The sequence below is a fragment of the Schistocerca piceifrons genome, chromosome 1 (genome assembly GCF_021461385.2).
Source record: "Schistocerca piceifrons isolate TAMUIC-IGC-003096 chromosome 1, iqSchPice1.1, whole genome shotgun sequence".
Taxonomy (NCBI): domain Eukaryota; kingdom Metazoa; phylum Arthropoda; class Insecta; order Orthoptera; family Acrididae; genus Schistocerca; species Schistocerca piceifrons.
Genome location: NC_060138.1, coordinates 381,334,002 through 381,347,713, shown reverse-complemented (window position 1 = coordinate 381,347,713; position 13,712 = coordinate 381,334,002). Strand labels below are relative to the sequence as shown.

The following is a 13,712-nucleotide window of genomic DNA, read 5'->3' as shown; positions in this document are numbered from 1 at the left end:
AGATAGTAGACGATTCTTTACTGTCCGTTTAGGTGAAGTACCAATGGTCTTAAATGGACATATCAGGTTGTATGAGGTCTTGGATGAGGAATACATACACTATGTGACTAAAGTATCCGGACACCTGGCTTAAAATGACTTTCAAGTTCGTGGCGTCCTCCATCGCTGGAATTTAGTATAGTGTTGGCCCACCCTCAGCCTTGATTACAGCTTCCAATCTCGCAGGCATACGTTCAGTTAGGTGCTGGAAGGTTTCTTGGGGTATGGCAGCATTTTTTCACGGAGTGCTGCACTGCGGAGAGGTATCGATGTCGGTCGGTGAGGTCTGGCACGATGTCGGCGTTCCAAAACATCCCAAAGGTGTTCTATAGTGTTCAGGTCAGGAGTCTGTGGAGGATAGTCTATTACAAGGATGTTATTGTCGTGTAACCATTCCGCTACTGGCCGTACATTATGAACAGATGCTCGATCGTGTTGAAACATGCAGTCGCCATCCCCGAATTGCTCGTCAACAGTGGGAAGCAAGAAAGTCCTTACAACATCAATGTAGACCGTGCTGTGATTGTGCCACGCAAAACAACAATGGGTGCAAGCCCGCTCCATGAAAAATACGACCACACCATAACACCACCGCCTCCGAATTTTACTTTTGGCACTACACACGCTGGCAGATCACGTGCACCGGTCACTCGCCATACCCACGCCCTTCCATCAGATCGCCACATAGTGTACCGTGATTCGTCACTCCACACAACGTTTTTCCACTTTTCAGACGTCCAATGGTTACGCTCCTTACACCGAACGAGGCGTCGTTTGGCACTTACCGGCGTGCTGTGAGGCTTATGAAGAGATGCTCGGCCATGAAATTCAAGTTCTCTTACCTCCCACCTAACTGTCATAGTACTTGCAGTGTATCCTGATACAGTTTGGAATACATGTGTGATGGTCTGGATAGGTGTCTGCCTATTATACATTACGATCCTCTTAAACTGTAGGCGATCTCTGTAAGCCAACAGACGAGGTCGGCCTATGCGTGTACAGACGTATGACACAAGTGACACCCAATCACCTGAGCACGTTCGAAGTCCGTGAGGTCCGCGAAGTGCCCCATTCTGCTCTCTCATGATGTCTAGTAACTACTGACGTCGCTGATATGGAGTACCTGGCAGCAGGTGACAGCACGATGCACCTTATATGGAAAACGCATATTTTTGGGGGTGTCCGGATACTTTTGATCACTTAGTGTTTCTTGGTGAATGTCTTACGTTTCACAACAAACATATGAGTGTCGCATCGACGTCAGTGATATTGTTTTGAAGAATGTGAAATTTCCACGATGAAGTTATCATTGTCTACAGTTCATGACTTGTTGTCATAGAAGTGCATTACTCTGTCCAAGAACTTGGAAAAATGCATTTCATATTCAGCTCAGCCGAACGAATGTACAGAGAGAAGTCTCTCAACAAGCGTTATCGTAACTGGAAAGTGCTTATTGTGTTGGATAGAAGCTTACTACAAACTAGACTAATTACGCCACAAGGAGCCAGCTGACTTTATCATAAACAATCTACACGGCTATATTTATAATCCACAAGTAACCTTATAATGTGTGGCTGAAGCTATTCTGTGTACCACTGTCGCTTTCGACTTCCTTTTCCAGTGGCGAATGACCCGCTGATAAATCGATTTTTTGTAAGCCTTCATACGACCTCGTATCTCTCTGATTTAATATTCACTGTCTTTTCGTAACATAAACGTATAGGTAAACAATATATTGATTCATTTTTGTTTCCTTTATCAATCTTATCTGGCATGGATCTCAGACTGACGAGCAATATTCAACTATTGATCGAATAATGGCTTTGATTCCATGGCATTATTTGAAGAGTTAGTGTATTATGTGGAAGAAAATTCATCAGTAAGCACTTCTCAACGTTCGTGTGGAATGCACGCTCTGAATAACTCCACATAGAACGTACTGGTACAGAAGCGGCTACACGATCACTGGAAAATAAATGAATGAATGTATAAATATTATTTATTTGTAATTTATGCTACCAGTCACTTCTCTATTTTTTGCTTTATGTTTAATCTAATGTAATACAACACGTTTCGGACATGTTCTGTTCATCTTCAGTCTTTTATACGTTCATTCATAGAGAGAAATGTTACTTAAACCGTCTTTTAAGAAACATTTCTCTGTATGTATGTATTAATGCCTGAAGATGAACATAACATGTTTGAAACGCGTTGAATTATGTTAGATTGAACATAAAACAAAAAAATAATTATCCCACACAGTCATGGTTTACAAACGTAGCCGTTATGACCGAAAGTAATCATAAATATTGTGTTTTGACCCATAGTTCTGACCCGGAGGTAAAGGTATTCGAATCCTGGTGGTGGAAAAAAATTTTACTACGGTATTTGGACAGCTAGCGAAGGAGGTGTGGTGGCGAAAAATTTCTAATCACGGGACTGAGCGCCATTGACCTGGTATAAGTACCGAATATCTCCCCATTGACTCATTTAGTGAGGGCGTGTGACACTGCTGATGGTGATCATTTGGCAGCCCCCTCGCTGCTATTTGCGAGGAGTAGGCTATGTGCCGGCACTGAGTTTCATCCTCTCCCTTCTCATCATCATCATCATCATCATTGTACAGCACAAACACAAAATACATGCATGCAGTATTGCAAATACTGCAATGTAGCATGTTGTAAATAAAAAAAAAAACATAGTTTAGACTGTCAATGGATGGTCGTCATTTAGAGTAGTTACTATAAACTTATATTGTTGCTATAAAGTCTAAGTGAAAAAACTTCCAACCTTTTTTTTTCATAGCATGTATTAGAACAAACTGTGGAATATGGTGGGGAACACGAATCATCCATTTCATATGCTGGGCTTAATTAAAGATTTATATGAAGAAAAAAATCTCATTAGATAACTGTTATAAACATATCGACAAACAAAAGTGTATGCCAAAGTGAAATCTACCTAGACAAGAGCAAGCATACTATGCTAAATTCACATCCGTCTGTAAACGAAGTATTTTCTGACATCCAGACCCTATCTTCGCTCAGATATTGACACTATGACCAAAGTATGTGAAGAATACGACATGAAAATGTCTTTCAAGTAATGCAAAATAATGACATTCATAAGCTGAGAGCCATTGAGGTTCATTTTCTCCTTATCAATTACGCTACAGCTAAATGAGAAGCTTCATCTATTTGAAACGCAAAATAACTTACGGCAACACCTAAGACATTGAGCAAAAAGTTAACAGATATAGTTGGTATATCAAATATCTTACAAAAAACTAAATAACAAAACGTTCAATGTTATAAATGAATTCAGTAAAACTCATTACTAAGAAACAAACAAATGGGACACAAGGATATTAAGAAGAGCAAAAGGCTGGGAACAAACAGGACTATAAGTAAAACTACTATTGAAGAACTACAAACGTATAGCTTCAGTCTTAGAATTGGCCTGAATGATCATCTGGAGAGCCAGGACGGGGAAAGATTATCTCTAATGGATAAAAATTATAAATGTCGAGGCAATATAAGAGTGGTCATAACACAACAGGTGTATATTGTAACGAGATACACTGCCTAGTATCTAAAGCGAAGAAAATGAAAGCAGGGGCAGTATTAAATACCTCGAAGTGTCTAGCAGTAACTACTCCCTTAATTTTAAGAGCAAGCCCTTCCGTGGCGCATAATGTCTTTCTAGTTGTTGAAATGTGCGTCTTCTTAGAGCACGCTACAGAAAGGGAAAACACCTCCAGCAATGCGACAATGATAATTTCCGAATAATTTAGAAGTTTTGCGTGCGTATTTATCGTATAAAGGAAGCACACTCCAACGACTGTGGTATTACTTCTCATTCTTACAGTTCTCTGACTAATATCTGTGAGACTACTGAATTATCTGAAAACTGAAAGCATTTATTAGTCTTCTCCCAACACCTTTATTCGAAAATTGATACACGCACAGGTCAATTCGTTGTGGTTGTCTGCCGTCATTGGTCAGTAACTCCTGGCCGTGAAAGTTTAATAAAATTCTCACACTTTATAAATGTACAAATTAATACAATCAACTTCGGTAGTGACGAAGGTAGGTTCTTTCTCTGTTACGAGAATGAATAGCGAAGGAACCAACATGGAGTTCCAATTGTCTGGTCATTGATCAATTATGGATTTATAATGTAATTGATTTGTTAAAGCAATATACTCACCAAGCAGAGGCAGGAGAACACACACACGTAAAAGGAGGTTCACTTATGCAAGGTTGCAGCATCAGTGGCTCTTTCTTCCGGCAGAAGAGCTGGGTTTGAGTCATTAATAATGTTTTTAAGATTGATATAATTAATAGGTAATCATCAGTAAGCGGGCTACATATAAAAGCGTACGTCATGCTTCCTGCACAAAATGATAGTAAAGAAGGTAAGGAAGTCCACCAGAAAAGAGAAGAATGACACATTTGTTTGTTAAAAAATAAATAGTAATTCGCGATAGTAGCTTCTCAGGCGGTTTATACAAATGTCTGGTTTTTGAACTTTTTAAATATTTCGAAGATAATTGTATCACATTTATTTACTTGGAATTAAAGTATTTTTATATAGTGTAGATTATGGGGAAATCGCCAAGGTTCTAGACGACTAAAAAAGTCGTTGACGTATCGCGCAACTCATGCGTATCCCTTACGTTAACCCGACATTCGCAGGTATTCTAAACAATAAAACCTTAAAAAATGACTAAAAATAGTTTCTTCGGTTAACATCTATCTGTCGGTTGAGGACCACAATTTGATTCCGCATCGTCGAGGCAATGAAAGAGAGTAAACAAATTTCGACACATACTGCAGAATAAACACGTCTCAGTCTTTATGAAGGAACGATACCATTTAAAACACACATCATTCGGTGAAACTATGTACTAAACTAGAACTGCCGGACAAAGCTTAGAAAACCAGTCCACCCAGATACGAGAATTCCAACTGGAAGTTGACAAAAGTAAACAAAACGTAGACTATCTAATGAAATAAAATAAAAGAATATAAAATGGTGTCAGTATATCCCTAAAATACATTACACTGCAGACTGAGATGTAATATATGTATTGGATGGAAGTATTAGACACTGGTAGTCGATGTCGGATTTTCAAGCAACACTCGTCCTTTATCTTTCACGTGACTCTTTACTTCTCTGCACAATGCTGTGTTGACACAGCAGGGAAAATTCCCGAGGATAACGAGAGTCGAACCCGGATCCACTGTGGCTCTGAGACACGTTGAATTATCTAGAATGGATGTTGACAAAACTAATAAAAATGGGTTTATTATGTTCAAAGCATGTGTGAGACTAAGCCTGTGTTTCATGGAGACGTAAACTGAAACATCAAACAAAAATAGCCATGCAAGAATATGGGACTGTTTATCCTAGAAGTACCTCTCGTTATGCCGCTCTAAAGACAGGAGTTTTGGTTTATTCTACTCCTCGTTGCTTGGGTGATTATTTTCTGGTAGAGTGCACCTAAAGTAGTTAGAGGGTTCATTCAGCATATGGGACTGGTGTAAGCATTGTATAAAGCAAGTAACGTACATCTTGCAGAATCTTTATAAAGGACATTGAAATTTTCCCATTCATTTCAGAACACAACCCTCTTTAATATATTTTGTTACTGGCAATAAAAATCAGTTATAATTGGAGTGTGATACATCCAATCACATGACATGACACAAAAACAAGCTGTGACTTTGTCACCTTGCGTAGAGTTCAGAGTACGGTATTTTGCTGTGAAAGTATTCAATAAACTCAAATCTAACACAAATAATGTGATTGAGAATGTGTAACAATTAAAAAGAAAGTTAAAGCTTACCTCTTTACGTACTCTTTCTACTAAGAAGCTGATTACCTGAATAGATTGTAGGAATGAAAGTGATGTTAGCTACATGACAAGTAGGCGCGTCGTTCTTTGGAGAAGTGCGTGACAAGCGGGATATTTACAGATTAGGTAACTGGAAACAAGCCTCTTTCGGACTCACTCAGTTGTCTCCGCCGACGGTTGCAAATCAGTGAGCCTGACAGATTGTGGGTTGTACTTTCCACTAACAGTTAGCTCCAAAGCACACCGAGATCATATTCATTGATGTGTCCAAAGATTCATCATATCCAAACATGTGACTGTGGAGCTACACAAGCAAGATTGAAAATTACAACCTGTAACTTCGCTCACATGATTCAGGTATCATTTACAAATATCTTTTGCGCGTAAACTCAGGTTATCAGCAAGATTCGTAGTTGCCACGAGACAAGTGACTGACATCTACGTTACCAGCTTCATTCCATGACTCCTCAGATCTTAGCCACTTTTAATTATTTCTTCCTACTATTTTCGATGTGAACCATGTTATTGTGTCGTAATTCCTGTGCGACTTACTCGCAGTGTAATGGATAACTGTTGCAGTGGCCATTAACTGTAAGACGCGGTTTCGCAGATCGAGGATGCGAGAGTATTCGTCATTCGATTATTCACACAGTTATGAAAATAATATCACTACGTCATAAGTCTTGAGTTTCCGTGACAGCTCTTTATAATTATATAAGGAAGTAAAACTCAATAGAAATTCTAAATAAATTACGCTAAGCGCAGAAGTGTCAAAGAATTTTTGCGTTTATGGAATTTAATGTGAGACGTAAGGATATCAGTTATGGGGAAAAATTAGATCTCTGAGCATACTGATCTCCGAATAGTCTTGGAGTAACTTGACTCTAAAAAAAGTTTATTCGACACGATGGAAAACTTGAATTCGTCGTTCAGACCATGCACTGTTCTCGAAATAATGCAAACATCGTAGTTAACACCAGTGAGCAGGGCCACGCTTACAGTTCTACCTCGATCTGTAACAGACATTACTGCACTCACGAAATGTATCAGACCTGATGCTGCACCACCTACCTTGGAAACAGATACTTAATTCTAATACTAAATTCTAATACTGGACGAATAAATTAACAGCGGAATACCTGCCTTACAACTGACCACAGAATGTCGTTAATGAATACGTCTGGTGGTTCTGTGGGCCAATATAGGAACTTCATCTACATCTTCAGCTCAACATGCCAAAACAGATTTAGAAATTTAGATACTCTTCACTTGTCAACTATCGAAAGTGCTGGTGTACTTAATGTATGCCATAGGATATATCTTTTTACACGAAATTTGTACATAAACCTCGATCGCAAGTTGGTCTTGGAGAGTGATGTATTATAGATACACCTCTCTTCCTAATATTCCTAATAATGAAATGGATTGCGACATATGATTTCCTTTGCTAGTCCTACTTACTGGTAATCTAATCGGTAAAATATTCCAAATTATGTGGTCGAACAACCACGAACTATATTACTCTCTCCTCTCTTCTTTCAGACTAATTTTGAAACTTTCAGCTGGTCTCCGATACGTTGCCTATACAGATCATGTTTATCTGTGATTCAACCAATATATTCTGATCATCCAGCTTAATGTTTCGATCCAGCAACTATCTTTGGCCCTCCATTACTGTTTCACAAAAGACTTCCATGTAAAGACAGACGTTACGTTTAGAAAAATTCTGCTTTATAATAAAAGGTTAAATTGTATGTACGTCAGAACTTATTATCATAATCTACACTGTTTGGTAAGTTAAAAATTTTTGTGCGTATTAAGGTCCGTATCACACAATACGTTGTCCGTTGTCGAGGTAAGAACTAGATCTACGGAAGAACTATAATAGCATACCCTTCGTAGAAGCTGAGATGAAATTTGCTGACGAATTCACAGGACATATCTGAAATAATTCACATCATTTCCTCAGTAAGCCATTTTTTAAGAACATACGTACCAAAATCACAAAATAAATCGTCTCAAATCATTAACATCGATCTTCCTGTATGATTCTGTTTAAATCTACAGAGCGTTCTCCCGTAAACCTTTGAATAAGGATAACGAGAAGGAAACATCTTAACGGCACAGTTTCAACATTAAGGTGTTCCTCTAAAAAGTGGAGTATCCGCCGAGACGACCACTGTATTTAAGAAAGTATGCTCGAAGTTGAAATTCTGTATTTAGTACAGTTTATGGATAATTTCCACTGTCGGATTTGCGTAAATTTTATGGCAAGCAGGTTGTGTTTATTGAGACAGACCCATGCAGCCCTCACGATACGTATATCTTTTTGTGTTCGGTTCATAAGTGCATACTTGCGTCCCTTAAGAACAAACCCAACCGCCATTAATCGGTGGTCTATAGCTATTGCCGTACACAGTTCTTTCACTCATTCATTCTTAAATTTAACGTATATCGTGTAGCCCATGAACTAGAAGAACTTTGAGGGATGTGAAGCGTAGTTAAAAATTAAAGAAGACAAAAATTTCGTGGAAACTGTATTCTGTATGCTGTATTAACAATAAACTGTCAGTTGAGTGTTTCAAGGTACTGACGCTTACGTCAACGGAGTTTAATCTAGAAGGAAGGCTGCTGCTTTACAAAACCCAGCTGCCTCATCGATTATAGTAAATAACAGCTGTTTATATCCTGACGACAGTTTAAAATTTACTTGATTGCTCACTGACTTGCAACGGTCAGCGGAGACAGTTGATTGAGTCCGAAAGAGGATTGTTTCCAGATGTTCACAGAATCAGGTGTCCTGTCATATCCACTGATCAGCGAAAAGATTGTGACTACTGACCTGCTGTCGATATAAACCATTTCAGGTGATAGCAGCGTCACCTGGCGAGGAATGACTGCTAGTCAGACACACGCACGGTGCATGCAGCATCAGTGGGCGTGCTGTCCGTGTGGGAATAGGGAAGGCGCGCGTTCTATCTGCGTTTGAGCGAGAGCAGATTGTGATGATCCTGAGGCTCGGCACGAGCATTTCGGTAATTGCATGACTTGTCGAGTGTTCAAGGAATGCTGTGATGAGTGTCTTGAAACCAACGATAAACCACGTACAGTTGTCTTGGGGTTGAGCGGCAGCCCTTCATTACAGATGTTAGACTTCGGAGACTGGGCAGACTGGTAAAACGGAACAGACGACGAAGTGCGGCGGAAGTAGCATCAGACTTTAATGCTTAGCAGAGTACAAGCATTTCTGGACACACAGTGCATCGATCATTCCTAACGATGGCCTTCCGCGGCCGACGACCCATTATGTGCTACGTAAGAAATAGGCGCGTGACCATCGGCACTGGGGGCTGGCGCAGTGGCAGAGCGTTGCATCGTTTAACCAATACCGATACCTTGTTCGTCATGCACTTTGGAAGGCGCGATCCGTCGTGTTCCAGGGTAACAGCTCCTTGACACATGTACTGCCGGACGGAGACAAGCTGGCGGCGGATCCATTACGCTCTGGGGAACATCCTCGTGGGAATCCATTGGCCCTGTGGATCTCGTGCAAGGCACTACGACGGGCATGAAGTATCGTACACTGGTTGCAGACCATGTACAACCCTTCATGACGATGACGTTTCCCGACGGCAGAGGCATTTTTCAACAAGATAAAGCGCCATGTCACAAGGCCAGGAGGATGATGAGGTGGTTCGAGGAACACAGAGGCGAGTTCTAATTGATGTTATGCCACCCCCCTCCCCCCAACAGACCAGCTGTGAACCCGATAGAACACAGCTGGTATGTGACTGAACGTGGAGTCAGAGTTCATCAGCCGCCTCCCCAGAATTTACTGGAATTAGGTGAGTTGTGTGTGCAAATCTGGTGCGAACTCCATCCACCGACCCACAGAAGCCTCATTGCTTCCATGCCACGACGCGTCGCTGCTGTTATCCATGACAGAGGTGGACATTCCGGATGTTAGGTAGGTGACCATATTGTTCTGGCTGCTCAGCGTGGATTTCACGGGAGTCGAGGGTGCGCCAGTGTACGCATAAACAACTTCACTGCTATCAATATTATTTTTAAGATGACACAATTCACAAGCACTAAACCGAGTCATCGCTATAGAAAGTCTGACACATTAACTAACAGAAAACAGCCACGTTATGTAATATACAGTTCAAATAAATCGTCACATAGCCACGCTAAACATTGCCAGAGAGTTCTCATTGTAGTACAGTGTTACGTCGTAGGACAAGCAACTCGCAGGGAATGATATTAGATTTTTATGGTTGTACTATTGTCCATAAGTAACAGATTACAATGATTACTGTATATTGGAAAGAATAGTGGACAAAAAGCCGCCATTACTCCCAGGAGCTGTGGAACAAGACTTTATGGAATGATGAGTCACGGTACAGTAAGTTGTACTCAGAAAGCATTCGACAAAGGACGTGGATGCCTCATAAAAAGCACTCCCCTCGGTGTATAATGTAAAAGTAGACAAAATGTGTCAGAAGTCAGAAATTCTGGATCAATATGATGATGATCCTATTTTCACACAAGTGGTATCATTTAACACACACTGTACTATTGGCGTTTGATTTACAGAATGTATTATCAGTCCTCCAGCTTTGTAGTCTAATAGAAACAGATACCTATTTATCAAAACGGAGGATATACGTTTAACAATCGTTAAGATGAGCATAGGTCATTTGCTTACAATGTCTTCTCATTTCAAACCAAAAACCTTTTTCAGGAAACTTCACACCAAAGAATATACATGTCGCTATTTGGTCCCACCAGACAACCACACTCTGCGTAAAATGTCGCAGAGGAAAATAATTAGATAATTGTCACTTGTATGGGAAATTGGTGTTGTTTGATGAGGCACTTCGACCATGAATCCTGGTGAACTAACTCGTAGTAAGAGAAGCATATCTAACTAAGAACGTGAAAAATCACAAAAGATAGCTCACACAAATAATCCAACAGGAGGCAATGCTGCAAAGGTCAGAAAAAAATGTATTTTTTAAACCCGTACTTTATGTGTTACAAGTATGGAAGTATTTGAGTATAGTCGGATTTCGTATCCCGTCTAAAGAGGTGAAGCTGCCTTTGAATTAAAATGACACTGCTGGCGAGAACCGAGATACTTTTTGGCATTAGTATAAAGACAGATGCAGCAAAAATGGAGATACTTGGTCTGGAAACCACTATTGGAGATAAAAGTGAGACATTTTTCTTGATTCTCCATACTTCATGTGTCGAAAGTCAAAGGGCTTGCATACTATAATATACACAGGCCAAGGCCATGAGCAAACAGTATTCTACCGCAGTAAATGGAATTTAGTGAGTAATAAGTGATAATAATACAACAATTTTCGAGGAATTACCTGAGGATATGCACATCCAGCGAACATTTGTAGAACCACCTGAAACAGAAAAAACCACAGTTAATTTTGGCTGTTTCCAGTAGGAGAATAATAATCCTTAAGCCCATATATCATTACTAGACTATCATACAGTTCTAATAAATTATAAATTATGTATGATGATTCAAATGGCTCTGAGCACTATGGGACTTAATATCTAAGGTCATCAGTCCCCTAGAACTTAGAACTACTTAAACCTAACTAACCTAAGGACATCCCACACATCCATGCCCGAGGCAGGATTCAAACCGGCGACCGTAGAGGTCGCGCGGTTCATGACTGAAGCACCTAGAACCACTCGGCCACACCGGCCGGAAATTATGTATGAGTGACACCTATTTTCGGTACTTGCTGTCTATGTACACTGCTTAACAGCTACTAAGAAACACAGATACTGTTGGACAGGAATAATCATAGGCAATGAAACATGAAACAGAGAACATACGTAACTGAGATGAAATGATCTGCTTATAATGAAAAATGATAGAGGTTTCACCGGATGAGAAAACAAGGTAACTGACATTTATGATGTCCACGTTTTTAACAGTTCAGACGCCCATTACAAATGTCAATATAGACTCTCAATAAGAAATATGCCTTCGTCGGGCACTAATACACATTTGCCACTGTTATTCATGTTGGCTACCAAACTGCTGAGGGGACCATGTGGGCTGTTCTCCAACTCCTATTTATAGGCGGTTTTCAGAAATTTGACGGTTCGAGAAGGGTGTGTTCATTGATTAACACGTCTGCAACAAGCATCCCAGGCATGCACTAGGAGGTATAGTTCCACGGAGTACGGAGGCCTTTCCCCCCGTTTAACATCTTCAGTTTCCAGTGTGTCCGACACCTCAGCGATCCTTTGTGGGTGGCAACTGTCGTCCAGAAACATAAATTAGGGACCTGCCGCACCCCTACGCTGACGGACATTATCCAGAATAAACTCCTTGGAAGACTGCTGGGCCGTAACGGTACCTCACGAAATGATATTCAGCGGTTTTTGGCCATAGTGCACAATTCCTGCCCGTACCGTAAGCCTAGGCCATGTCAGTGGCTTTTATGAACGTTCTGTGGTCTGTAACATGTTCCCCTCTCTCTCCGCACTAACTGGTGGTCACCATCACTTGCCATGGTGAAGCGGTATTCGTCGGATGACATCACTGTGGACCACTGTTGCTGACCCCAACCAACATCCTCCGAACACCAACGAACTCTTTCCTGACGATGGCGTGGCTGAAGTGGGATGCATTTAACACGCTTCCGCGTTTACAAACGAACCTGTTTTATTCGCCACTTAATGGTTCTGGCTGAGACACGCGTACCGGTAGCGATTATAAGGTCTGCAGCGACCTGCCAAGTAGTGAGATGTTTGCTCGCTTTCGCCACCATGGCTAGGGATCGATCCTCTTACAGTGCGGTGGTCTGTCTACGACCATCGACATGCTTTCACAGAGGATGTTCATTGTCCAATTTCTGCCGTCTTTTTCAGTCGCGAGATGATAGTTCTTGTCACACTCATTACTGTGGCCACATTAGTGACACTTTGGCTTGGAACCGACCCCCGACTGATGGTGCACTATCGTAAGCACTTAAGTGATGTACTGCAGTCATATTTCCGTACTAGACGGAATGTCACACTAATCGGTTCCACAACAACCTTCGTGAAACACCACACTTCATGAAATTTTGAATGCGAACTGAGCGTTCGTACACAGGCTTCGCTGCACTTAACATTTACCACCCTTTACATTTCCCTTTACTATCATTTGCGGGGTGTTCCATAGCAGTCACAGGGTGCTCCGCAAAAAGTTGGCAGTTGTTTCTTAGCAAATGTCAGTTGTTCCTTAGCAGTTGTCAAGCAACACACACAAGAACAATGATTGACGCAATATCTCACATGTCTAAAGGCAAACCTATATTGTTATAGAAACAAGAACATAGGCTAGTTTTCCGCGTATTGATGAGATTTATGAACACAGTTCTGTAGTTCAGAAACGTTTATCTGCCAATACATATTTTTTTAAATCTCTTGCTGTGCGCAGGTTATCTTACATTCCGTACGGAAATTAAATTCAAATGATTACCTACACGTATTTTATTTCCTTGTAGGAAATAAGACTTTAAGAGTTTAGTTTAGAGCAGTCATTCAGAAATGAGCTCTAAGTAGCATTCCGAACTGAAGCAGTTGCTGCGAATGTTTTAATTTTAACGCTTTCTGCCAGAGAAGAAAAGACGGCATGGGATGAAAGATAGGACGGAATACTGTGAAAACTGTGGACAACTGATCGGCGAACTCGTGTGTTGTTTCCAAAGATCTCCATGTCTTTACCTTACAGATTACAACATATGAAAGGGGATGAATTCATATGTATGTCCAACGTACAAACATACTA

The 13,712-nt window shown here is 40.7% G+C and overlaps 1 long non-coding RNA gene across 1 annotated transcript in view; it reads right to left on the bottom strand.

Moving 5' to 3' along the window:
- The window catches only part of LOC124781028, a 298,766-nt gene extending 287,435 nt beyond the window's left edge, over positions 1-11,331 (bottom strand). Inside the window, exon 1 of the long non-coding RNA XR_007015950.1 lies at positions 11,281-11,331. This is a non-coding gene — a long non-coding RNA (uncharacterized LOC124781028). The remainder of the gene's footprint in view (positions 1-11,280) is intronic.
- Between the last annotated feature and the right edge of the window lie 2,381 nt (positions 11,332-13,712).